A 25,707-nucleotide genomic window follows, 5' to 3' on the forward strand; every position below is an offset into this window, starting at 1 on the left:
ATAAGAATTACCTGGGGGGATTTCTATCTTTTATTTTTATTTTTGGAGACCAAGTCTGACTCTGTCGCCCAGGCTGAAGTGCAATGGCATGAGCTCAGCTCACTGCAACCTCTGCCTCCCAGGTTCAAGCGATTCTCCTGCCTCAGCCTCCCGAGTAGTTGGGACTACAGGCATGTGCCACCATGCTTGACTAATTTTTGTATTTTTAGTAGAGGCAGGGTTTTACCATGTTGACCAGGCTGGTCTTGAACTCCTGACCTCAAGTGATCTGCCTGCCTCAGCCTCCCAAAGCACTGAGACTACAGGGATAAGCCACTGTGCCTGGCCTATATAAATTCTTATAGCCTGAACGTTTATTGTATTTTTCCCCTCTTCTATTATTAGCTTTTATTTTACTTTAACTGCTTATGTTTATGGCATCCATGGTGCTATTATTCTCTTTTTTTTTGAGACAGAGTCTCACTCTGTTGCCCAGGCTGGAGTGCAGAGGTATGATCTTGGCTCACTGCAACCTCTGGCTCCTGGGTTCAAGCGATTCTTCTGTCTTGGAATTACAGGCACACACCACCACACCTGGCTCATTTTTGTATTTTTAATAGAGATGGGGTTTCACCATGTTGGACCAGGCTGGTTTCGAACTCCTGACCTCAGGTGATCCGCCTGCCTTGGCCTCCCAAAGTGCTGGGATTACAGGCGTGAGCCACCGCACCTGGCCTGTTTTATTCTTTTTTATATTTAATCTTTTTTTTTTCTTTTTTTTTAATGGAGTCTCACTTTGTTGCCCAGGCTGGAGTGCAGTGGTGCGACCTTTGCTCACTGCAACCTCCACCTCCTGAGTTCAAGCACTTCTTTTGCCTCAGCCTCCTGAATAGCTGGGACTACAGGCACACGCCACCATGCCCAGCTAATTTTTGTATTCGTTTTTACTTTTAGTAGAGACAGGGTTTCACCACGTTGGCCAGGCTGGTCTTGGACTCTTGACCTCAAGTGATCCACTTGTGTCAGCCTCCCAAAGTGCAGGTATTACAGGCGTGAGCCACCACGCGGAGCCTAGTCATGTTATTATAGGTGTCTTTGTGATAAATCACTCCAAATCCCTTGCAGGAGAAAGTGGGGTGTAAATAAAAACTTTTAAGGCTTGACTTTCCCTTTCAAGAGCCTAATGTTGTGCACGGAACTTCCTGCTCTCCATAAAATATGTTTTGAGTGCTAAAAAGGAATAACTGGCTGAGGGCGGGAGGTCAGAAAAAACTAGGTAAACCATTATCAAATTGATTAGGACAAGGATCCAGTCAACCCCATTCATCATTTATCAAATACCTGCAGTGCTACATGTTTGCCCAGACGATTGTGCTCAAATTGGGCAGGGCAAGGATGTCTGCTGGAGATCTCAGTGCCATGGACTTGGTGATGATATCCGCATCTGTAAAATGGGTTAACGGTACCTACCTCACAGGCCTGTTGAGGGAATGAGGTGAGATGATATATTCAGAGCACTCACCCCAGAGTCTAGCACTTGGTGAGTTTGTCAATATTATCTTTCCTCCTCGTCTCCTTCCTCAATTAGATGCTAATACATCTAATTACAATACATCTAATTAGCAATTAGATGCAAATACAATTTAGACTACGTACTAAAATTGTATTTACTTTACACAAAGACATAATTTGTCAAATGTGCAAATGAACTTTGTCATGTTTTGATCCAAGGGAGTTTCTAATCTTTTTGGGGGAGGTGGGAAGGGGGAGTAAGAAATGAGAGGCTGAGCTCCCCATGCAGCCCATGATAAACACCAGGCAGCTTTGTGTGGAATCGTCACTTGAGGGCTTGAGTAGCAGAAACACGATGCTGGAAGACATTAGAAGAGAACGATCCATGGGCCACAGAAGGAGACAGGTGTGGAATGAGAATTGCCGGCAGCAGCCATCCTTAGAGAAGAGGTGAACTCTCCCCTCTGCAGGGGGCTTGACTCTATGGCCTCAAAAACTGTCAGCTCTCCAGACAACTTCTTCCTTGTGCATCATATCCAACCGCTGTAGCCCTTCCTCTGCCTCTGCGCTTTTCAGTCTGGACCCAGGATACCAACAGCAAGGCCCTGGTGACACCCAAAGCCCATCAGGGAATGGTCCCTATAGTATCTACTTTTTTTTTTCCCTTTGAGACAGAGTCTTGCTCTGTCACCCAGGCTGGAATGCAGTGGTGTGATCTTGGCTCACTGCGACCTGGTTCATTCCTGGGTTCAAGCGATTCTCCTGCCTCAGCCTCCAGAGTAGCTGGGACTACAGCGCCCACTACCATGCCCATCTAATTTTTGTATTTTTAGTAGAGACAGGGTTTCACCATGTTGGACAGGCTGGTCTCAGACTCCTGACCTCAGGTGATCCAGTCGCCTTGGTCTCCCAAAGTGCTGGGATTACAGGCGCGAGCCACCGTGTCTGGCAAAATGACAATTTTTTAAAAAATGAGAACCTGGCACAGTGGCTTATTCCTGTAATCTCAGCACTTTGGGAGGCCGAGGCAGGCGGATCACGAGGTCAGGAGTTCAAGACTAGCCTTGCCCACATGTTGAAATCCCATCGCTACTTAAAAAATGCAAAATTAGCTGGGTGTGGTGGTACACACCTATAATCCCAGGTACTTAGGAGGCTGAGGCAGGAGAAGCACTTGAACCCAGGAGGTGGAGGTTGCAGTGAGCCGAGATCGCGCCACTGCACTCCAGTTTGGGCAACAGAGTGAGACTTCATCTCAAAAAAAAAAAAAAATTGAGGATGGCTGGTGGCAAAGGAGACTCTCGTGCTACTGATTTTCTGGAGTCTAGAGTTGAACTTTGAGAGTCTTGGTTCAGGGATGGGCCTGGTGGCTCATGCCTGTAATCCCAGCACTTTGGGAGGCCGAGATGGGGAGAATCACTTGAGGTCAGGAGTTCAAGACCAGCCTGGGCAACATGGTGAAACCCTATCTCTACCAAAATTACCAAAAAATTAACTGGGCATGGTGGTGCACACCTGTAGTCCCAGCTACTTGGGAGGCTGAGGAGGAAGAATAGTTTGAGCCCAGAAGGTTGAGGTTGCAGTGAGCTGAGATGGCACCACTACACTCCAGCCCGGGTGACAAAGTGAGACTCTGTCTCAAAAAAAAAAAAAAAGATTACTGGTTTGGTGTTCCTAGGACCACTCCTTCTCCTTCTATCTCAGTCCTATTTTATAATTCAATAACGCAATTTAGGTTGTGCATTTTAAGGTGAAGATTAATGAACTGTGCAATGGTTTCCTTTATTAACATTAAATTTTTTTGAGAGACAGGGTCTTGCTCTGTCACCCAGGCTAGAATGCAGCATCATGATCATAGCTCACTGCAACTGTGACATCCTAGGCTCAAGTAATCCTCCTGTCTCAGCCTCCTGAGTAGCTGGGACTACAGGTGTGTGCCAGCACGTTTGGCTTTTTTTTTTTTTTTAGATACAGAGTCTTGCTATGTTGTCCAGGCTGGTCTCGGACTCCTAGCCTCAAGCCATCCCCCCATATCAGCCTTCCAAAGCACTGGGATTACAGGTGTGAGCCACTGTTCCTGTTTCCTTTATTATTTACTGAGGAAGATAAATATAGAGATTTCATGCCTTATTCCATGTTCAGCTCCTACATTTTCACTGTCACTTCCTACTAACTTACTCTCCAGTCACAGTGATATAGATATATAAGGCGTTGTCCCAAACCCACCATGCTGTACCTTTGCACGTGCGGTTCACTCTTCTTCGAATGTCTTCCCAACTTTTGTATGCCTTGAAAATGTCTATTAATTCTTCAATATCTACCTTAGACTTTAGCTTTCCCCATGAAGTCTTCCTGGGGGAGGTCTTCCACCCTCAAACCCCTACTCATTTTTTTTTGTGTCTTTTTTAGACTCTATTTTCATTTTTACATATCAGTCTCCCTTACTACACTGTGAGTTCCTTCATACAAAATCTCTATATTCTTTATATTTGTATTTCCAACACTATGACTATCCCTTTTATGTGTGGCTATAATGAATGTTTCTGCAATTTTACATAAAAAAAAAATTCATGAAGGGAATTTCTGAACTTATTGTATGCCAACAGGTTGGCAATCTACTTGTAGAATTATCCCCATCTTAGTTATTGGTTAGAATGAAAATTACACCCTTATGGGGACACTCCCAGAAAAGCTTGTAAATTTTCTCAAGTCTTTGTTTGTCTATAAGATGGCATGAAGCCATAAAATAAGTAATTATACATGTGAAGTATATAATATACTGTGTAATTACAGATGTGATGCTAATTGAACCCACTTCTCTGCAAGGGCTGTCTCTAAACAATTAGTATTTAGGGCCAGCTCTGTGGTATGTTTGATTAACACAATTTAAACAGAATAAAGCAACCAGAGCAAAACCAAGCAAACTAGCTGTTATATCAAATCCATCCAGTACATATCTATTTTAAGGTCTTCTTTCACATTTTAACCAGTATGATGTATTAGTTATGCCTTTTGGTTTGTGCTTCTCAGGAGGCCCATTTCATGTAGGACGCTAAAGGATTTGAGGACACATTTGATTTGGAGGCAGCTCACCCTTCAGTTTAATAGTGAATATCTCTGAAAATCAATTCCTGATCAAACTGAAGGTTTAACATCATCCAAATGAAATTGCAGGCTGGGTGCCAGTGGCTCTTGCCTCTAATCCCAACACTTTGGGAGGCAAAGGTGGGAGGATCACTTGAGCCCAGGAGTTTGAGACCAGCCGGGCCAACATACTGAGACCTCATCTCTACTAAAAATAGAAAGGGGGCCGGGCGTGGTGGCTCACGCCTGTAATCTCAGCACTTTGGGAGGCTGAGGCGGGCAGATCACAAGGTCAGGAGTTTGAGACCATCCTGCCGAACATGGTGAAGCCCCATCTCTACTAAAAATACAAAAAAATTAGCCAGGCATGGTGGTGGGCGCCTGTAGTCCCAGCTACTCGGGAGGCTGAGGCAGAAGAATGGCGGGAACTCAGGAGGCGGAGCTTGCAGTGAGCCGAGATCGCGCCACTGCACTCCAGCCTGGGCGACAGAGCGAGACTCTGTCTCAAAAAATAAATAAATAAATATATAAAATAAAATAAAATAAAAAGGATCAGCTGGGCGTGATGGTGCGTGCCTGTAGTCCCAGCTATTCAGGAAGCTCACAGGGGCAGGATCGCTTAAGCTCGGAAGGCTGAGGTTGCAGTGAGCCATGATCGTGCCACTGCACTCCAGCCAGGACGACAGAGTGAGACCCTCTCTAAATAAATATAAGAAAAAGAACAACAAAGTTACAGAGATACTTGAAGAGGCTGGAAATGAATAATGACCATATGCTCTCTCTTTTAAACATGTACCTGTCTAAAGCTTCAACTTAAGCTTCATTAGTATTCCATGGATGTAATTTTTTTCCTCCTTAAGTTACCTGCTTATGCTCCTTTATCCATCTCATAGAGAAGTGAGATTTTCTATAGTTCAACAAGCATAGTTTGAATATCTACTGTGTGCCAAGCACTAAGAGGCATAGGATCTCAATGCTCATGCCATTCTGGGTCCTAAATCCTGTAGCACTCTGGAGCCAGTGCCCTGGGGGTGCAAAGGCTGCAGGATTCTGGTACAGCTATAAATGCCTGAACATTCCAGGAGGAGAGTTTTAAGTTGAATCTTTGTGTGCAGATAATATGACTGTCTGGAGCCTTCTCTTAAGGTAACATAATTCATAATGCCACAAACTAGGAAACAGACATATTTTATCCAAAAAAGTAAATTAAAAGGGCTATCTATGCAAGGCATAATGTCTTCCCCCTACCCGCCTTTTTTTTCTGCAGAAGAGAGGCTGGAAGATTGACAATTTTCTAGCCAAGCAAGCTTCAGACATTTGTCAGCTGAGATCATTCTTTATATTCCCATATTTGATATAAGACTTCAACATGGCAAAGCAAGTAAGTGCCACCAGGATTTTAAAACTTTGGCATAGAAAGTGACATTGGAGAGCATTAGCTCGGCATCTTGAGGTGGCCCAGAGAGCCTCGGGGTTAGCTTCCTCATTCCACGGGTGAATCTTGCGACTCCTGTATTCACTGGAGCGAATCTCTCCCACCTTTGATTTGTGTGTATTTAGATATATTTTGATGTCTAACACAAAACATCCTCTGAATACAAGGCTTGTCATTACCATTCACTTTCTGAATAAGTATCCCATTCCAAAGAGTACCATAACCATGTTGCACCTTGCAATCATCTCTTCCTCGTATCTGTCAACTGTCCTTTTATTTTATCTTTTGGAATTTTTTTATTGTAGTAAAATACATATATACAATAAAAATTTCCATTTTAACCAAAGCATACAATTAAGTGCTACTAAGTACATTCACAATGTTGTACAACTATCAACACTATTTCTAAAAGTTTTTCACTACCCAGAACAGAAACTCTGTAAGCATTAAGCAATAACTCCCCATTCTCCCCTTTCCCCAGCCCCTGATACTCTATATTACACTTTCTGTGTCTATAAACTTTCCTATTATAGATATTTCATATAAATGGAACCACACAATATTTGTCTTTTTGTGTTGAGCTTATTTTAGTTGGTATAATGTTTTTAAGTTTCATCCACATTGTAGCATGGATCAGAACTTCGTTCCTTTGTATGGCTGAATAATATTTCATTGTATGGATATACCACATTTTGTTAATTCATTCATGTGCTGATAGACATCTGTTGTTTCCAGCTTTTGGCTATTGTGATTAATGCCATAATGAACATTGACATAGACATATCTGTTTCAGTCCCTGTTTTCAATTCTTTAGGAGTGGAATTGCTGGGTCATATGGTAATTCAGTGTTAGATGTTTGGAAAAATGTCAAACTGTTTTCCACAGTGGTTGCATCATTTTACGTTCCCACTAGCAATGTACCACATTCCAATTTCTCCATATCATCACCAACACTTGTAATTCTCTGTGTGTTTATATATATATGATATAAACATCCTAATAGATGTGAAGTGGTATCTCATTGTGATTTTGGTTTGCATTTGCTTAATGGCTACTGATGTTGAACATCTTTTTATGTGCTTGGTGCCATTTGTCTATCTTCTCTGGGGAAATGTCTACTCCATTCTTTTGCCAATTTCTTAAATTGGGTTGTTTGTCTTATTGTTGTTAGGAGTTCTTTATACATTCTGGATGTTAAACCTTTATCACATATATGGTCTGCAAATATTTTCTATTCCATTGGTTGTCTTTTCACTTTGACAGTGTCCTTTGGTGCACGAAAGTTTTTAATTTCTTAAGTGCAATTTATGTTTTCTTTTATTGCTTATGGTTTGGTGTCATATCTAAGAATTCATTGCTAATAAATCCAAGGTAATGATTGATTAGTGTTTTCTTCTAAGAGTTTTATGGATTTAGCTCTTATTTTTAGGTCATTGATCCATTTGAATTAATTTTTGCTTATGGTGTAAGATAGGGATTCAACTTCATTCTTTTGCATATGAAAGTCCAATTTTCCTGGCACCATTTGTTGAAAAGACTTTTCTTTCCCCATTGAATGGACTTGGCACCCTCACTGAAAATCATTTGACCAGAGACACACAGGTTTATTTCTATACTCTCAATTCTATTCCATTGGTCCATAAGTTTATCCTTAGGCCAGTGCCACACTGTTTTGATTATTATATCTTTGTAGCAAGTTTTGGAATTGGGATGTGTGAGTCTCCCAACTTTGTTCTTCTGTCTCAAGATTCTTCTGGCCCTTTGGGTACTCTTGCAATTCCATATGAATTTGAGGACCATCATTTACATTTCTGCAAAAAATACCTCCAGTTGTTCTTTGTCCTCTTCCCATAAAGAGCATTCAAACAACTGCCTACTTCCCCAAAGGCCACTCTGGTGCCAGCTCCTCAGGCTGTCTGTGTGATTCTTGTCACTGGTGTTGGTCCTATCTGCCTCCCAGGACAGAGTAATCATCTCCTTGGCTGCAGACTTCCAAAAGCCTGACCTGCTCAACTCCTTTATCAACAAGCTCCTTTTGGAGGCCTAAGAACACTTTCTGATATGGGGCTAATGGTTTTTTGAGCTGCATTAAGAGAATAAGGGGAGAGTTGGGTTGGGACTTAAGGACTATTTCTATGGAGAGGAATAAATATGATTGCATTCTATCTCTGACCTTTTTGCCAACCTACCCCATTCCCTGAGCCAAGGGAAGAATCCTACATGGACTTATGGGGTGTTCGCTATCATCTTAGCATGAATTTGTTGAGCCTCTAATATGTACTTGGTTGGGCAGTGTAACCATCAGTACACAAGAAACCCTAAATTCATAATCTCAAGGAGTTTACCATCTCCTGTGGGATTTTTCTAGAAATATGAGTGTTCCAAATATCTAAAGCATGTGCGTGATGCATTATTCAATATCATGATGCATTTTCTGGTATAGACAATGCATGTGATTAAGGTTCAACTAAGGGAGAGTGCCATGTGAGCTGCAGTCATCAGAGGGCTGCATGGAGAAGGCAGTATACAAACAGGGATGTATTTCCAGAGGTAAGGAACAGAGGACATTCTAATAGGTGCAAGAAGTGTGATGAGAGGAGATGACAACAAAATCCAAGACGTAGTGGGGATTTGATGCCTCTGTGAACCAGTAAGAACCTCAGTTTGAGTGTAACCTACTCATATGGAAGAAGAGAAAGGACCCACTTGCAGAGCCAGGGTGGAGCTAAATTGAGAAGTCCTTGAGTCAAGAGGAGTTGTCTGGAATTGTGGTGTTCTGGGACTTAGGAGGAGCTCATCCTATGCAGCTCTGGCAGCCACTGCCTTTCCAGTTTCTATAGGACTCATTGTTTTCAAGGTGAACGTGAAATGTGGCTCTCACGGACACATCAGCAGGTGCAGAGTTTGGAACAACTGCCAGGCACACCCATCTGTATCCAGCTTTTATCCAGGCCACCACCCTGGTCAAGGCCCTTGTCACTTCATAACTTGGAATGACTGACTAGTCTCTCATCTGATCTCCCTGCCCTCAGGCTCAACTGTCTCCAAACCCCGGGACAAATGAACACCAGTTAAAGGTGCCTGCAACAATGTCAATGCCATGTTATTCCTTTGCTCAAGAGCATCCTACAGCTAGGATCTGGACTTCTCTCTCTGGAGCTCAAGGCTCTCCATGATCTTGTCTGCTTTTAGTGTCCCACCAACCTCCCACTGCACCTGCAAACAAAGTAATCCCATTTACTTCATTCATTCAGCTTTTCAACTATTTCCTGGCTATCTACTGCGTCTCAGGCATAGGAACTGTTGTGGGCTGAACGGTGTCTCCCTTTAATTCGTATGTTGAAGTCGTAACCCCTAGTATCTCAGAATGTGACTATATTTGCAGACAGAGTCTTTAAAGAGGTTATTAAGTTAAAAATGAGGTCACATGGGTGGGCCCTAATCCAATATGACTGGTGTCCTTCTAAGAGGAGGAGATGAGGACACAGACACAGACACACAGAGAAGACTACGTGAAGACAGAGGGAGGAAACAATGTCTACAAGCCAAGGACGGAGGCCTCAAGAGAAACCAACCCTTCTGACACCTTGCTCTTGGACTTCCAGCCTCCAGAACTATAAGGAAATAACCTCTGTTGTTTAAGCCAGGCTCTGGTACTTTGCTATGGCAGCTCTGGCTGACGAAGACAGATCACTTTGCCAGGCCACCTCAATAGCAGCATTTATGTGCAGTGCACACGCCATTTCCTTACAGAAAAAAATGAGATGATACTGTACATATTCTGCAACTAAATTTTTCAGTGTAGCAATATTCATAAGCATCTTCCATGTCGGTACTTATAAATCTGCATTCTTTTTAGTATGTGCACAGTATTCCATGTTCTTCCCTCGGTCTTTTTTTTTTTTTTTTTTGAGACAGAGTCTTCCTCTGTCACCTAGGCCAGAGTGCAATGGCATGATCCTGGCTCACTGCAGCCTCCACCTCCCAGGTTCAAACGATTCTCCTGCCTCAACCTCCTGAGTAGCTGGGATTACAGGCACACACCACCATGCCCGGCTAGTTTTTGTATTTTTAGTAGAGACAGTGTTTTACCATGTTAGCCAGGCTGGTCTCGAACTCCTGACCTCAAGTGATCCACCTGCCTCAGCCTCCCAAGGTGCTGGGATTATAGGCATGAGCCACCGTGCCTGGCCCCCTAAGTCTTTTTAATAGCAAAATTCCCATGACATCAATTTTATTAAAACTCCTAGAACCTATATAGCATGAGTGAATCTTTTTGATTCAAAGCTCTATGTTGCCTTCAGAATGTGAAGCTGGATTAGAATGCCAACTTTCTATGAAAAGGATCATAGACGCCCCCTTCTAGAACTCCCGTATTTTAGAGATGCAAAGACAAAGGGCCAAATAATTTCATTACTTTCTCAAGGTCATTTCAATGGTAAATACTGAATCCAGGGGAAGAGGTCGCACCTCCAAGGTTATTCCCACTGTATCACAGTGCCACTGAGATGGAGAGACCATGAGTCCCTTTCCTGGGATTGCTATGCCAGGTTCTATTCCTTAGCCCATTTAACCATTGTTTTTTATTAACATGGAACAAAAAAACCCAGAGAATTACACGTGACCCTAGAGTCAGCTGGTCTACCCTCATCTTATAAATAAGAACACTGAGGACCGGAGTTCCCTAGGGAGGGTTCAGAGGTTGATCAATATTTCCTATAACTGAAATCATACAATACGAGTCTGGCTTTTAAAATAACTTAAATCTGATTTTGTTCATTTTAGATTTCAGTCCCTCCAAGAGTTGCCTGTTACACTTACAATGAAGCACATACTCCTCCAGGCTCCAGGCCTGATCTGGGCCCCGAAGCTCAGCCTGTTGTCTCTTCTGCCCACCACACTTTTTCATACTGTCCTCCTTGCTGTTCTTTAAACCACAAAATATTTATTGAGAAGCTATTTCATGTAAGACCCACTGGCAGATATTAGAGGAAATACGAGTCAGATTTAACCCTGGTCTTTTTAAATATTTTTATTTTAAAAAATGCTTAATTAAAAAAAATTGTAGTAGAGACGGGGTCTCACTTTGTTGTCCAGGCTGGTCTCAAACTCCTGGGCTCAAGTGATCCTCCTTCCTTGGCCTCCCAAAGTGCTGGGATTACAGGTGTGAGAGCCACTATGCCCAGCAAACCCTGGTCTTAAATTAGCTTTATATGTATTTCTCTAGGTGGATAGACAGATAGAAAGATAGAATGGGCTGGGGTTCACTCTTTCCTTCAATTCCTTAATACAAAATTATTATCTGTCTATATGTTCTAAGTCCAGAGCTAAGCACAGTGGACACAAAACCCAGCAAGGCAAGAGCCCGGAGTCCAGCAGGGAGGACAGCCTGGCACATCACTCATAAGAACAGCATGCACTGAGTGCTGGGAATGATTGGAACAGTGAAGAGGGCTCTCTCCTCAGCCTAGGAGGGTCGGGGGACCTCTCAGAGGAGGTGACAGTTGAGTTGTGTCTTGGAATGACAGGGAGTTAGTAAATGTGGGAAGTAGGGAGTAAGGTGGAGGTGGGCCGGGGAGGAGGGGAGGCAGTGAGAACTGCCTGTGTGAGACTCGAGTGCGTGGAAGGACATGTGGAAGGGCGTGCTGCACGGGAGAACTGTTCATACTTCTGTCTTGGTAAAGGGGGCATGTCAGAGTAGTGGGCGGAGCAACCGGGGCAGCTGGGCTGCTGCGTGAACAGCCTTACAGGCTGAGCTAAAAAACCATCCCCACTGCACTTTTATTCTAAACACATTCTATTTTATTTGATTAGCATTAAAAGAAAAGTTATGTATAGAATTTTATGTCTTTTATAGAGTTCATTGGTAGTGTAGTGGGCACGGGATTTTATTTGTGTGTTGTGGCAGCCAGGGGCTAGTTAGGAAGTTACTTTATTAACTCAAGCAAAAAGAGTCATAAATTGATAATTTTATTAGTACTTATTTTACATGGTAATTTCTCTCTCTCTCTCTCCCTCTCTGGATCAGGATATATATATGTGTGTGTGTGTGTGTGTGTGTATATAATAATCACTGATTATTATGTGTGTGTGTATATATATATAATAATCACATAATAATATATATATATAATAATCACTGATCCAAAAATCTGAAACCTTAAATGCTCCAAAATTCAAAACGTATTGAGCACCCAAGACATCACAGGTAGAAAATTCCACAACAAACCTTATGAAACAGGTCATACTCAAAACTTTGTTTCATGCACAAAATTAAAAATATTGTACAAAGTTGCCTTCAGGCTATGTATATAAGGTGTGTATGAAACATAAATGAATTTCCTGTTTTGGCTTGGGTCTGATTCCCAACATTATCTTATTATATGCAGGCATACCTCGAAGACATTGTGGGTTTAGTTCCAGACCACCCCACAATAAAGTAAATGTAGCAATTAAAGTGAGATACAAATGTTTTGGTTTCCCAGTTCATATAGAAGTTATGTCTATACTATATTGTCATCTATTAAGTGTGCAATAGCATTATGTCTAAAAAAGGTATATGCCTTAATTTTAAAACTGTTTATTGCTAAAAATGCTAAAAATCATCTGAGCCTTCAGGGAGTCATAATCTTTTTGCTGGTGCAGAGTCTTTTGTGAATGTTGGTGGCTGCTGACTGATCAGGGCGGTGGCTACTGGAGGTTGTGGTGACTGTGGCAATTTCTTAAAATGAGACAACAATGAAATTTGCCACACCAATGGACTCTTCTTTTTAACCTCTCCTAACTTCAAACTTATCTTTTGCAGCTTCCTCATCTTTCTCAGCCTTCACAGAATTGAAGAGAGTTGGAGCCTTGCTCTGGAAAAACAAAAGATTTCTGTAGCAGGTGATGCTGTTCGATAGCATTTTACCCACAGTAGAACTCCTTTCAAAATTGGAGTCAAGCCTCTTAAACCCTGCCACTGCTTTATCAACTAAGTTTATGTAATGGTCTAAATCCTGTGTTGTCATCTCTACAGCGTTCATGGTATCTTCACCAGAAGCAGATTCCATCTCAAGAAACCACTTTCTTTGCTCATCTTTAAAAAGCAGCTCCTCATCTGTTCAAGTTTTCTCATGAAATTGCAGCAATTCAATCACACCTTCAGGTTCCACTTCTAATTCTAGCTTTCTTGCTATTTCCACTACATCTGCAGTGACTTTCTCCACTGAAGTCTTGAACCCCTCAAAGTCATCCATGAGGGTTGGAATCAATTTCTTCCAAACTGCTGTTAATGTTATATTTTGACCTCCTCCCATGAATTACAAATGTTCTTAATGGCATCTAGAACAGTGAATCCTTTCCAGAAGGTTTTTAATTTGCTATGCCCTCATCTAACCAAGGAATCATTGTCTATGGAAACTATAGCTTTATGAAATGTATTTCTTAAATATTAAGACTTGAAAGTTGAAATTACTCCTTGATCCATGAGCTGCAGAATGAATGTTGTGTTAGCAGGCGTGAAAACTACATTCATCTCCTTGTACATCTCCGTCAGGGTTACTGGGTGACTAGGTGCATTGTCATTGAGCAGTCATATTTTGAAAAGAATCTTTTGTTCCGAACAATGGGTCTCAACAGTGGGCTTAATATATTTAGTAAACCATGCTATGCTGTAAACGGATGTGCTGTCACCTAGGCTTTGTTGTTCCATTTATAGAGCACAGGCAGAGTAGATTTAGCACCATTCTTAACAGCCCTAGGATTATTGAAATGGTAAGTCAGCACTGGCTTCAACTTAAAGTCACCAGGTGCGTTAGTCCCTAACAAGAGAGGCAGGCTGTTCTTTGACACTTTGAAACCAGGCATTGACTTCCTCTCTTCTAGGATGAAAGTCCTAGATGGCGTCTTCTTCCCCAGAAGCCTGTTTTGTCTAAATTGAAAATCCATTATTTAGTGCAACCACCTTCATCAATGCTGTTATAGCTGGATCTTCTGGATAACTTGCTGCAGCTTCTCCATCAGCACTTGCTGCTTCACCTTGCATTTCTATGTTATGGAAATGACTGTGCTCCTTAAGCCTCATGAACCAACCTCTCCTAGCTTCAAACTTATCTTCTGCAGCTTCCTCATCTTTCTCAGCCTTCATAGAATTGAAGACAGTTAGAGCCTTCTCTGGATTAGTTTTGGCTTAAGGGAATGTTGTGGCTGGTTTGATCTTCTATCCACACCACTCAGACTTTCTCCGTATCAGCAAAAGGCTGTTCTGCTTTCTTATCATTCATGTGCTCACTGGAGTAGCACTTTTAATTTTCTTCAAGAACTTTTCCTTTGCATTCACAACTTGGCTAACTCTCTGGTGCAAGAGCCCACCTTAGCTTTTGACATGCCTTCCTCACCAAGCTGCACCATTCCCAGCCTCTGCTTTAAGGTGACAGACTTGCAGCACTTCCTTTCCCTTGAACACTTAGAGGCCATTGTAGGTTATTAACTGGCCTAATTTCAATATTGTTGTGTCTCAGGGAATAGGGAGGCCTGAGGAGAGGGAGAAAGATGTGGGAAAGGCCAAGTGGTGGAGCACAGAACCCATGCAACATTTATCAATGAAGTTCACTGTCTTATATGGGCGTGGCTTATGGTGCCCCGAAACAATCACAATAGTGACATCAAAGATCACCGGTCTCAGCTCACCATAGCAGATATAATAATAATGAAAAACTTTGAAATATTGCAAAAATTACTAACATGTGACACAGGAATGAAGTGAGCATACGCTGTTGGAAACATGGCGCTGAGAGACTTGCTTGACACAGAGCTGGCCACAAACCGTCAATTTGTAAGACATGCAATATCTGCGAAGCATAATGAAGCAAACTGCAATAAAATGAGGTATGCCTGTATATATACAAATATTCCAAAATCTGAAAAAATCCAAAGTTCAAAACATATCAAGTCCCAGGCATTTCAGATAAGGGATACTCAATCTGTGTGTGTATGAATTTTGAGGGTGCTGTTTATTTTTATTTTGTAAAGACAAGGAGATCAGTAACACGATCCTAGTTCACTGCTGCCTTGAACTCCGACTCAAGGAATCCTCCCTCCTACCTCAGCCTCCCAAGTAGGTAGGACTCCCAAGTAGGTGGCGTATACCACCATGCCTGGCTAATTTATTTTATTTTTTCTAAAGACTAGGACTCTCTGTGTTGCCAAGGTTGATCTTGAACTTCTGGCATCAAGTGATCCTCCCTTCTCAGCTCCCCAAGTGTGTGTGGTTTTTTAAAATCCCCTTTTGCAGGTGAGGCAACTGAGGAAAGGCTGAGGACACACAGGTCGTGAGCGAGCAGGGAGGAGGTGGGGGGCTGCCTACCTCAGGGACATATAGAAAGTCCTGCCCCAGCTCCCTAGATGAGTGTGGCCTGAGCCAAGGGAGGGAAAGGAAGGCTGAACAGAAGGGGGTAAAAGGAGGGAGGTTTCAGGGGCAGACTTGGGAGCACTGAAGTACAGGGGAAGGGAGAGGAAGGAATCTAGAACAATTTCTGAGTTTCTGGTGTGGACAACTGAGAGATCATGGCATTCCCGGAGGTGGGCGGGGGGAAAGGAAGAAGGTGCAGGTGAAAGAAAACAAGCCCAGGCATTGCCGTGGGACACGGCAGAAGAGGATGCATGCCCCAGACCAGGAGCATGGTGCCATGAGCGGGTACCAGGAAAGGCCCCGAGGGTGCCGTGTGTTTTAAAATGGGCCTTGCAGCCGGGCGCAGTGGCTTACACCTGTAATCCCAGCACTTTGGGAGGCCGAGGCATGTGGATCACCTGAGGTCAGGAGTTCGAGACCAGCCTGGCCAACATGGTGAAACCCTGTCTCTACTGAAATACAAAATTTAGCCAGGCTTGGTGGTGTGCACCTGTCATGCCAGCTATTCGGGGGGGCGGGGATGCGGGAGGAGGGCTGTGGCAGGGGTCTGAGGCAGGAGAATCGCTTGAACTCAGGAGGCAGAGGTTGCAGTGAGCCGAGATTGCACCACTGTACTCCAGCCTAGGCAACAGAGCCAGACTCCATCTCAAAAAAAAAAAAAAACCAAACAAACAAACAAAAAAAACGAAACCAAGGGCCTTGGATTAGGTTCAAAGGTCTTTCCGCAGGTGAGGTTGCAATGGAGAGTGTTCTGTAGAGAAGAAACAGGTAGGGAAGCGTGAGATTGTGTGTCGGGAGTAGTGACTGTACATTTCGGTCAAGGCACTCCATCTGTGGCCGGAAAGGTGTTTCAGGTGGCGGCATGGAAATCCTGGGCTGGGCTTCCTGACGGAAGGCTGTCAGGGTGGATCTAGGTTGATTTAGAATGGGGAGATATTGCAAGTGGGGAGACCAGTTTGCAGGGTTTTGCAATGATGCAGGGAAGTGGTAAGGCACCCTTGGATTGGGTGAGGATGCCAGTATTGGAAAGAGGTGGGTGTAAAGGGACCAGGGACATAGAGTCAACAGGCTTTGATAACTAGAAGTAGGGCTAAGTGGGTAGGGAGGTAGTCCAAGGCCATCCTGAAATTGTTGAGCTTGGGGTGAAAGAAATAAATTCCTTTTGGGGAATACTGTGGTAAGACGACCATTGCCTATCCAGGCAGCGCAGCCCAGAAGGTTGACAATGCGTCTGGAGAAAGTCAGTGCTAGATTTGGGATTGTCCTCCCAAGGTTACAACTGAAGTCTTGAACAGCAGATGATACTGTGGAGAAAAGAGTAAAGAGACAGGAAGGCAGCAGAGGACGCAGCCTCGCCAAATAGCCCGTTTATGGGGCAGGAGAAGAAGGAGGCATCAAAGGTGACTGAGGCGATGTGGGAGGAGAATGAGGGCAGTGCCGAGATTCAGAAGTCTGGAGAGGGATTACAAAGAGGAGGTGGCATAAATCAAAAATCACCTCAAAACCCAGGACCCGGCAGGGCGCGGTGGCTCAAGCCTGTAATCCCAGCACTTTGGGAGGCTGAGGTGGGTGGATCACCTGAGGTCAGGAGTTCAAGACCACGCTGGCCAACATGGTGAAACCCCATCTCTACTAAAAATACAAAAATTAGCTGGGTGTGGTGGCACGTTCCTGTAATTCCAGCTATTCAGGAGGCTGAGGCAGGAGAATTGCTTGAACCTGGGAGGCGGAGGTTGCAGTGAGCTGAGATCGCGCCACTGCACTCCAGCCTGGGTGACACAGTGAAACTCCAACTCAAAAAGACAAAACAAAACAGCCGGGTGCAGTGGCTCACGCCTGTCATCCCAGCACTTTGGGAGGCCGACGCAGGCAGATCACCTGAAGTTAGGAGTTCGAGACCAGCCTGACCAACATGGAGAAACCCTGTTTCTACTAAAAATACAAAATTAGCTGGGTGTGGTGGCACATGCCTGTAATCCCAGCTACTCAGGAGGCTGAGGCAGGAAAATCACTTGAACCTGGGAGGCGGAGGTTGCAGTGAGCCCAGATCATGCCATTTCACACTCCAGCCTGGGCAAAAAGAGTGAAACTCCGTCTCAAAAAAAAAAAAAAAAAAAAAAAAAAGCAACAACAACCACCACCACCAAAACCCATAACTAGCAAGCTACTGCTGCTTTAGTATTTTGGCCAAGAGTAGATACAACCCTTTCCTTCTTTTTCCCCTCTTACTGTTGGATGCTGGGACTTTCAAAGACTTTTCTAAGTATTGCCAACAGAGAGCGGAAGAGAACGGAGTAAGTAAACATCAGATCTGCAGGGTATACGGTTCTCATGCCAGCACAGCCATGGTGCCCTAAGGGGCTCGTGGGTCTCCCTCCAAAGAGGAGCGGAGTTCCTCACACCCCAGCCCGAAGTTGGTAAGGCCCCTTGGAGTTCTTGCCTGGGCCCCCTGCTTCAGTGGGTGGTTGCCACTCCCTGGCCTCTTTCTGCTCCCCCCACATAGGGGCCCCTGCTCTGACAACTGGCATTTGCATCTGGGCAAGATGGCAGCCTGTCCAGGCCTGACCTCCCTCTTCCTTTGCCCAGCATGAGTGACCCCTTGTCCTGGTCAGGGATACCAGGAATCCTGTCACCCTTCCCCAGAGACAGTGACTATAAGCAGGGCCAAGAGCACAGTGATAGGCTAAGAGCTACCAGCACTGCAGTGTGTAAAGTACAGGGTCATGGGGTGCCGCTGGGGCGGGTGGGAAAGGAGGCAGCGCTCTCCCTCGGAACCAGGTGTAGCAAACACTGCCGTGGTGGAGGAGGCTGGGACTGAGATGAGCCTCTAGGAAAGGACAAGAAGGATGCTGGTGGCTTTTGGCAGAGCTCACTCACTGTGGGACAGGTCGGACCAGACAAACTGCAGACGGCTACAGCGTGAGTGTGGAGGCTGTGGTGTGGACAGCCCTGCTGGAGGAATCTGGCCAATTCCTCCCTTCTCCTGCATCCCATGCAACCTAGCCGCTCCAGTTCCTGTTCAGGTCTCACTGGTCCGGGTGGTTCAACCACACAGAAGCAGAGGCCCCATCATTCCCCGCAGGCTCACTGCCCTCTGTGGGGTGGGGTTGTCCCTTTACCTTTCTGAGAGTCAGCTCTTGAGGCTGCACCCTCTAACTTAGGTTTGGGGCATATCCTGGCAATTTAAAGAATCACCCAGTGTTGCAGTCATAGAATTGTGGCATTTTAGGGCTGAAACGGATTTCACATATACAATGTCATAGAACTTCAGAATTTAAGTAACATGTGGTATTGATCCTGTCTGGTGTTGTCCCGTAACTGGTTCATCCTGGCTCCCCAGAGTCACCCTAAGAAGGTGGAATGCACCCTCTAACTACAGTTTCCATCTCTTCCATCCATCCTTTCCTTGCCTTGCCTGTCTTATACTTTATTTATTTTTTTTCTTTTGGTGACAGTCTTGCTCTGTTGCCCAGGCTGGAGTGCTATGGCTCAATCAGGGCTCCAGTGATCCTCCCACCTCAGCCTCCCGAGTAGCTGAGACTACAGGCTTGAGCCACCATACCTGGCTAGCTTTCAAGTTTTTTGTAGAGATGGGCTCTTACTATGGTGCCCAGGCTGGCCCTCAAACTCCTGACCTTAAGTGATTCTCCTGCCTTGGCCTCCCAAAGTGCTGGGATTCCAGGCGTGAGCCGCCGTGCCTGCTGCTCTGGTTTATAAGTGTCCATGCTTTCTTGACTTTTATCCTCCTATAAAAGTCCTAACCAGAACTTTGAGCTCAGCTGTGCAAGTACAGAAAAATCACACTGTGGGGAAAAAATGCAAACCTCAAAGTTAATTTGCTTTTGTGTTGGGGTCACATTTATCACAAAGACAATAGAGCAATTCCAAGAAACCATCCTAAATGACATATTTCCAGTCTAGTTTGTTTCTTCTTACTTGTGGTCATGCTGTTGACCCCAGCCTACAGGGCATGCCACTTTCCCCCTCAAGGGCAACGAAGCCTCTCATTGTTGAGGATATTACAAATACACGATTGTGTCTGCATCTCCCTGTTGCATTCCATGTAAGTGTAATAAGAACATTGCCCCATATTCAGCTTAAACTATGACAGGGAATTCCAGAAGGGTTTAATAGTAGTCAGTCTCTTTCCCCTGAGAAGCTATTTTCAGAGGAATTATTTATCCTTCACTCCCTATTGATAGTGCAGTAACATCCTCCTGCTTCTATTTTTTGGCAGGATTCTGGGTTGGGGTGACAGGACTATGCTTTCGGTATCCACTCATTGAAATAAAATGCAAAAGGCCAGGCACGGTGGCTCACGTCTAGGACTTTAGGAGGCCGAGGCAGGTGGATCACTTGAGGTCAGGAGTTCAAGAGTAGCCTGGCCAACATGGTGAAACCCTGTCTTTACAAAAAATACAAAAATTAGCCGGGTGTGGTGGCGAGTGCCTGTAATCTCAGCTACTCAGGAGGCTGAGGCAGGAGAATCACTTGAACCCAAGAGGTAGAGGTTGCAGTGAGCTGAGATTGTGCCACTGCACTCCAGCCTGGGCAACAGAGTGAGACTGTGCCTCAAAAAAAAAAAAAAAAGAAAAAAATAGAACACGAAAGATTTGGATTCTAAATTCGCTGCTAATTAATAGCGTGACCCTGGGTAAGTCGTTTCCTGTCTCTAGGCCGAGGTTTTCTCATCTATAAGTGAAGGATTTGCACAAGGTCAATGATGGGCTAGTACATTTTTTTTTAGCAATCAGCTCTTAGTGGAGTGGGAGGAGACAGAAGCCTGATTTGTAGTGTTTGTCAGTTTCTGTGGTGTAAATAATCCCACTAAAGGCCCATTTCAAACTACCAATTTGAAGTAAACCGGCTTGAAAATATCCTGAAAAGCCATTGGCTCTGGTGAGCCAGTTATTTAAATTCTGAAGTTCTATGACATTGTATATGTAAAATCCGTTTCAGCCCTAAAACGCCACAATTCTATGATTGCAACACTGAGTGATTCTTTAAATTGCCAGGATACACCCCAGACCTAATTAACAGCACTCGCTTGCTGCGTCAGTGCACCGGCATCCTGATGAAAGCTGGCTCTGGTCCAGATCCGGAGCCAGACGCCGTGGAAGCAGAAGCTGCTCTGATGCTGTCCTGGCTGTGAGTTGGGGAACTCAGGCCTTGAAACTCAGTCAATCAAGAGCTGCTCCTGCCTTCCCTTCTTTTGGTCAGATGGGATGATTCATCCCTGTGTTATTTCAGCCACTGTTTCCCAGGGTGCCTGGAAGCAGGGAAGGCCTGAGAGCTTGAAGCAGACAGAGGAAAACAGGGAGGAGGAGGAGAAAGGGATCCGCCTTGGGTAGGGCCCCTGCTGAGTCGTGAGCAGGTGTGAGTCATTCCTCTCTGCTTCAGCAGCCACACCTTTTGTCAAGTTCTGAATGCCAGGTGGAGAATCTGCCTAGACCAAGCGCCCTTGATCAAGTCAGAACAGGTTACCTGAAAGCTCATTCCCATTAAAATTAATGGAATCAGAATAGGCTGATCTTTTCTGTAACACAACGTGTTTCTTTTCAACGTGTTTCCTAAATGCTTAGAGAGAGCCCAAAAAGTATAGAAGAGGGAGAAAAGAGGAAGAAATGGGCTTTCACATCCCCAGGGCTCGGGACTAGAGAGAGAAAGTGGTTTTGTATTATCCATTCCTGCCCTCCCAACCAACCACCTTACCAGCTTGCCAAAGAACTGACCAGTGAGGGCAGTGAGGGGCGTAATGAGCATGAATTCTCATGGGCTGCCGTGTTATGATCAAGATCTTTCCATTGAGTGTATGTGTTGCTATTGAATTAGGAAGAAAAGGTCTAGAAGGGAAAGACTTGGCATATAACTAATTTCAAAGTCTTAGGGACACACTTCACAACCATAAGGATGGCTACTATTGAAAACAGAAACAGCTTCTCTCTCCGGTCCGTGTCTTCAAGGTGACAAAGAAAAGAAGGAACAATAGTCGTGCCAAAAAAGGGCCGTGGCCACGTACAGCCTATTGTGCCCAGTGTGCCCAGTGTGCCCAGTGTGCGCCCAGCGACAAACGAACTGTGCCCAGTGTGCGCCCAGCGACAAACCCATTAGGAAATTAGTCTTTTGAAGCCTAGTGGAGACCGCAGCAGTCCGGGACATTTCTGAAGCGAGTGTCTTCGATGTCTATGTGCTTCCCAAGCTGTATGTGAAGCCACATTACTGTATGAGTTGTGCAATTCACAGCAAAGTAGTCAGGAATCTATCTCATGAAGCCCGCAAGGACCGAAAACCCCCACCCCGTTTAGACCTGTGGGTGCTGCCCCGCAACCGCCAGCAAAGCCCATGTAAAGAGCTGAGTCCTTATAGACTGAAGACGAACTATTATCTGGAATAAAAGTAGATGGAAATTGTACTTAAAAAAAAAAAAAGAAAACAGAAACAAACAGAAAATAACAATGGTGGGTGAGGGTGTGGAGAAATTGGAACCCTTGTGCACTGTTGGTGGAATGTAAAATGGTGCCGCCAGTGTGGAAAGCAGTATGGCAGTCCCTCAAAGAAACTACAGACAATTACCATATGATCCAGCAATCTCACCACTGGGTATATCTCCAGAAGAATTGAAAACAGAGTCTTGGCTGGGCACAATGGCTCACGCTTGTAACTCCAGCACTTTGGGAGGCCAAGGCGGGCAGATCACTTGAGGTCAGGGGTTCAAGGGTCTCTACTAAAAATACAAAAATGAGCCGGGTGGCCAGGTGAAGTGGCTCATGCCTGTAATCCCAGCACTTTGGGAGGCCGAGGTGAGTGAATCACTTGAGGTCAGGAGTTTGAGACTAGCCTGGCCAACATGGTGAAACCCCATCTCTACTAAAAATACAAAATTAGCTGGATGTGGTGGCGCATGCCCATAATCCCAGCTACTAGGGAGGCTGAGGCAGAAGAATTGCTTGAACCCGGGAGGTGGAGGTTGCAGTGAGCCCAGATCGTGCCATTGCACTCCAGCCTGGGCAACAAGAGTGAAACTCTGTCTCAAAAATAAATTAGCGTGGTGGCACGTGCCTGTAATCCCAGTACTTTGGGAGGCTGAGGCTGAGGCTGAGGCAGGCGGATCACCTGAGGTCAAGAGTTCAAGACCAGCCTGGCTAAATGGTGAAACCCAGTCTTTACTAAAAATACAAAAATTAGCCAGGCGTGGTGGCAGGCACTTGTAATCCCAGCTACTCAGGAGGCTGAGGCAGGAGAATCACATGAACCCAGGACGGGGAGTTTGCAGTGAGCTGAGATCGTGCCACTGTACTCCAGCCTGGGTGACAGAGCAGGACTCTGTCTCATAAAAAAGAAAAGAAAAGGAAAGGAAAGGAAAGGAAAGGAAAGGAAAGGAAAGGAAAGAAAAGAAAAGAAAAGGAAAGAAAAGAGGATCTTGAAGGTATATTTGTACACCAGCGTTCATGGCAATATTATTCGTGGTAACCAAAAGGTGGAAGCAGCTGAGTAACCACTGATGATGGATGAATGGATAAACACAATGTGGCCTATCCATACAATGGAATATTATTCAGCCTTATATAGGCAGGAAATGCTGGCACATGGGACAACAAGGATGAACCTCGAGGACATCACACTTAGTAAAAATAAGCCAGACACAGAAAAATAAATACTGGATAGTTCCATTTATTTGAGATACCTAGAGGAGTCAGATTCATAGAGCGAGAGGGGATGGGAGTTATTGTTTAATGGGTACAGAGCTTCAGTTTGGAAAGATGAAAATGTTCTGGAGATGGGTGGTGGTGACGGTGCACAGCGTGTGAATGTGCTTAATGTCAGTGAACTGTACACTTAAAAACAGTTCAGATTTCTGTAACATGTATTTTACCACAATCTGGAAGATTCTACACATACACATAAGCATGACAACAACCAAAAACGTTGGAGACAAACTCCCTGGAAAAACGATTCTCTTCTTTTTTTTGAGACAAGGTCTCACTGTGTCACCCAGGCTGTTGTGCACTGGCATGATCAGGGCTCACTGTGGCCTCAACCTCCTGGGCTCAAGGGATCCTCCCACCTCAGCCTCCCAAGTCGCTAGGAGTATAGGCACATGCCACCGCACCCAGCTAATTTTTAAAATTTTTTTTATAGAGACAGAGTTTCGTTATGTTGCCCAGGCTGGTCTCGAACTCCTGGCCTCAGGCAATTCTCCTGCCTCAGCCTCTGAAAGCACTGGAATTACAGGCGTGAACCTCCGCGCTGGGCCTTGAATCTCTATTTTGTGTCTTTATAAGAAATACGAGCTCGGGCCAGGCTCGTGTGGTTATAGATGTGGTTACAGACGTGGTGGCTCACATCTATAATCCCAGCACTTTGGAAGGCCAAGGCAGGTGGATTGCTTGAGGCCGGGAGTTCAAGACCAGCCTGGCCAACATGGTGAAACCCCCTCTTTATTAAAAATACAAAAATTAGTTGGGCATGGTGGTACATGCCTGTGATCCCAGCTACTCAGGAGGCTGAGACACAAGAATTGTTTGAACCTGGGAGGCAGAGGTTGCAGTGAGCCAAGATCATGCTATTGCACTCCAGCCTGGGCAATAAAGCAAGACTCTGTCTCAAAAAAACAAAAGAAAAGAAAAGAAAAGAGAAAGAAAAAGAAAAAAAAAACAGAAACATAAGCTCAGACAAGTAACTTGATCAATATGAGCGTGTTTGGTTATCTGTAAAATGGAGATGATAATGACATGTACTTCTTAAACCTGCCGTCAGGTTAAAGCGAGACAGTCAAGTAAAGCCCTTGGTACCGTTTTGGCACATAGTATGTGTTCAATAAGTGTTAGTGGCTGGGCGTGGTGGCTTACACCTATAATCCCAGTACTTTGGGAGGCTGAGGAGGGAGGATCGCTTGAGCCCAGGAGTTCAACACCAGCCTGGACAATATAGCAAGATCTCATCTCTTAAAAACAAAAAGGTGTTAGCCATTGCTGTTATTGAATCATCGGACATCATGGTTGAAAGTCAATTAGAAGCTGTCCATGGGCAGTCTTATCTAATTTATCGTTTTAAACTGGATCCAAAAAATGCAAACAATTTTCTGCCACATATTCACATCCATCAATACATGCATCATTGAGACCTACATGTAAGTGGAGCAAAAACAAGCTACTCTCTCTAGTCAGCACTCTTAACCCGTCTTCGTTGCTTATTCTGTATATCAGAGTCCTGCCTTTGTCCTTAAGCAAACTGCACTTAGAGCACAGGTGTCTTATGTTTATCAACACCATCAAAGAGGAGACATTTGTTTTCTATAAGAAACTACCAGAATAATGTCTGTGGTGCTATGGTGTCCACATAAACTTAAGAGGAAGGCCCGCAGGAGCAAGCCAGCTCTGCAGATGAGGCAGTGGTGATGGTAGAGCATGCCTGCATCCCCCAGGGTCTCACCCTGGGATACATGGATCCTCCAAAGCCATCTCCGTGCTCCCAGCTGCAGCAGCCAGCGTGTCACCTTCAGGATATTTCCTGGAGAGCTCATCCAATGAGGGCTCAAAAGGCAAGGACAGGGAGAAAAACAGAGAAACAATACCTGGAACACCTAATACGTGGCCTTGAAGTCTTTGAGAAAATAGTTGAGGATGCAATATGGCAAAATGTGAACGTGTGGGGTTGCAATGCCACTGAATATTTCCAGAACAGTGGTTCTCAGCCTGGGGTGATTTGCCCCTCCCTCTCTACGCCACAGGGGACATGAGGCAAGACATTTTTGGTTGTCACACTGAAATGAGGTGCTGCTGTGTCTACTGGGTAGAGGCCAGGGATCCTGCAGAAAATCCTACAGTTTACAGGACAGCCCTCCATAACAAAGAATTATCCCATCCAAAATGTCAGTAGCACTCAGGTAGAGCAGTTCTGCTCTAGAACAACCAGAAGGGATGAAAGGAAATTATTTCCTCCTCAGTGAGGGAAGGATGAAAGAAAAGAGCTATTACCATGGATGGTTACAGACGAGGCCTAAAGAAAAAGAATCTAAAGAAAAAGACTGCCCTGCCAGGTGTGGTGGTTCACACCTGTAATCCCAGCACTTTGGGAGGCCGAGGTGCATGGATCACCTGAGGTCAGGAGTTCAAGACCAGTCTGGCCAACATGGTGAAAACCCATCTCTACTAAAAATACAAAAATCAATCGAATGTGGTGGCACATGCCTGTAATCTCAGCTACTTGGGAGGCTGAGGCAGGAGAATCACTCGGGAGGCAGAGGTTGCAGTGAGCCGAGATTGCACCACTGCATTCCGGCCTGGGCAACAGAGCGAGGCTCTGT

General features: G+C 44.7%; 1 pseudogene; it reads left to right on the forward strand.

Moving 5' to 3' along the window:
* Window positions 1-1,374: 1,374 nt before the first annotated feature.
* LOC112622515 lies at window positions 1,375-21,749 on the forward strand (annotated as a pseudogene).
* The last annotated feature ends 3,958 nt before the right edge of the window (window positions 21,750-25,707 follow it).

This window comes from Theropithecus gelada, chromosome 4 (assembly GCF_003255815.1).
Source record: "Theropithecus gelada isolate Dixy chromosome 4, Tgel_1.0, whole genome shotgun sequence".
Classification (NCBI taxonomy): domain Eukaryota; kingdom Metazoa; phylum Chordata; class Mammalia; order Primates; family Cercopithecidae; genus Theropithecus; species Theropithecus gelada.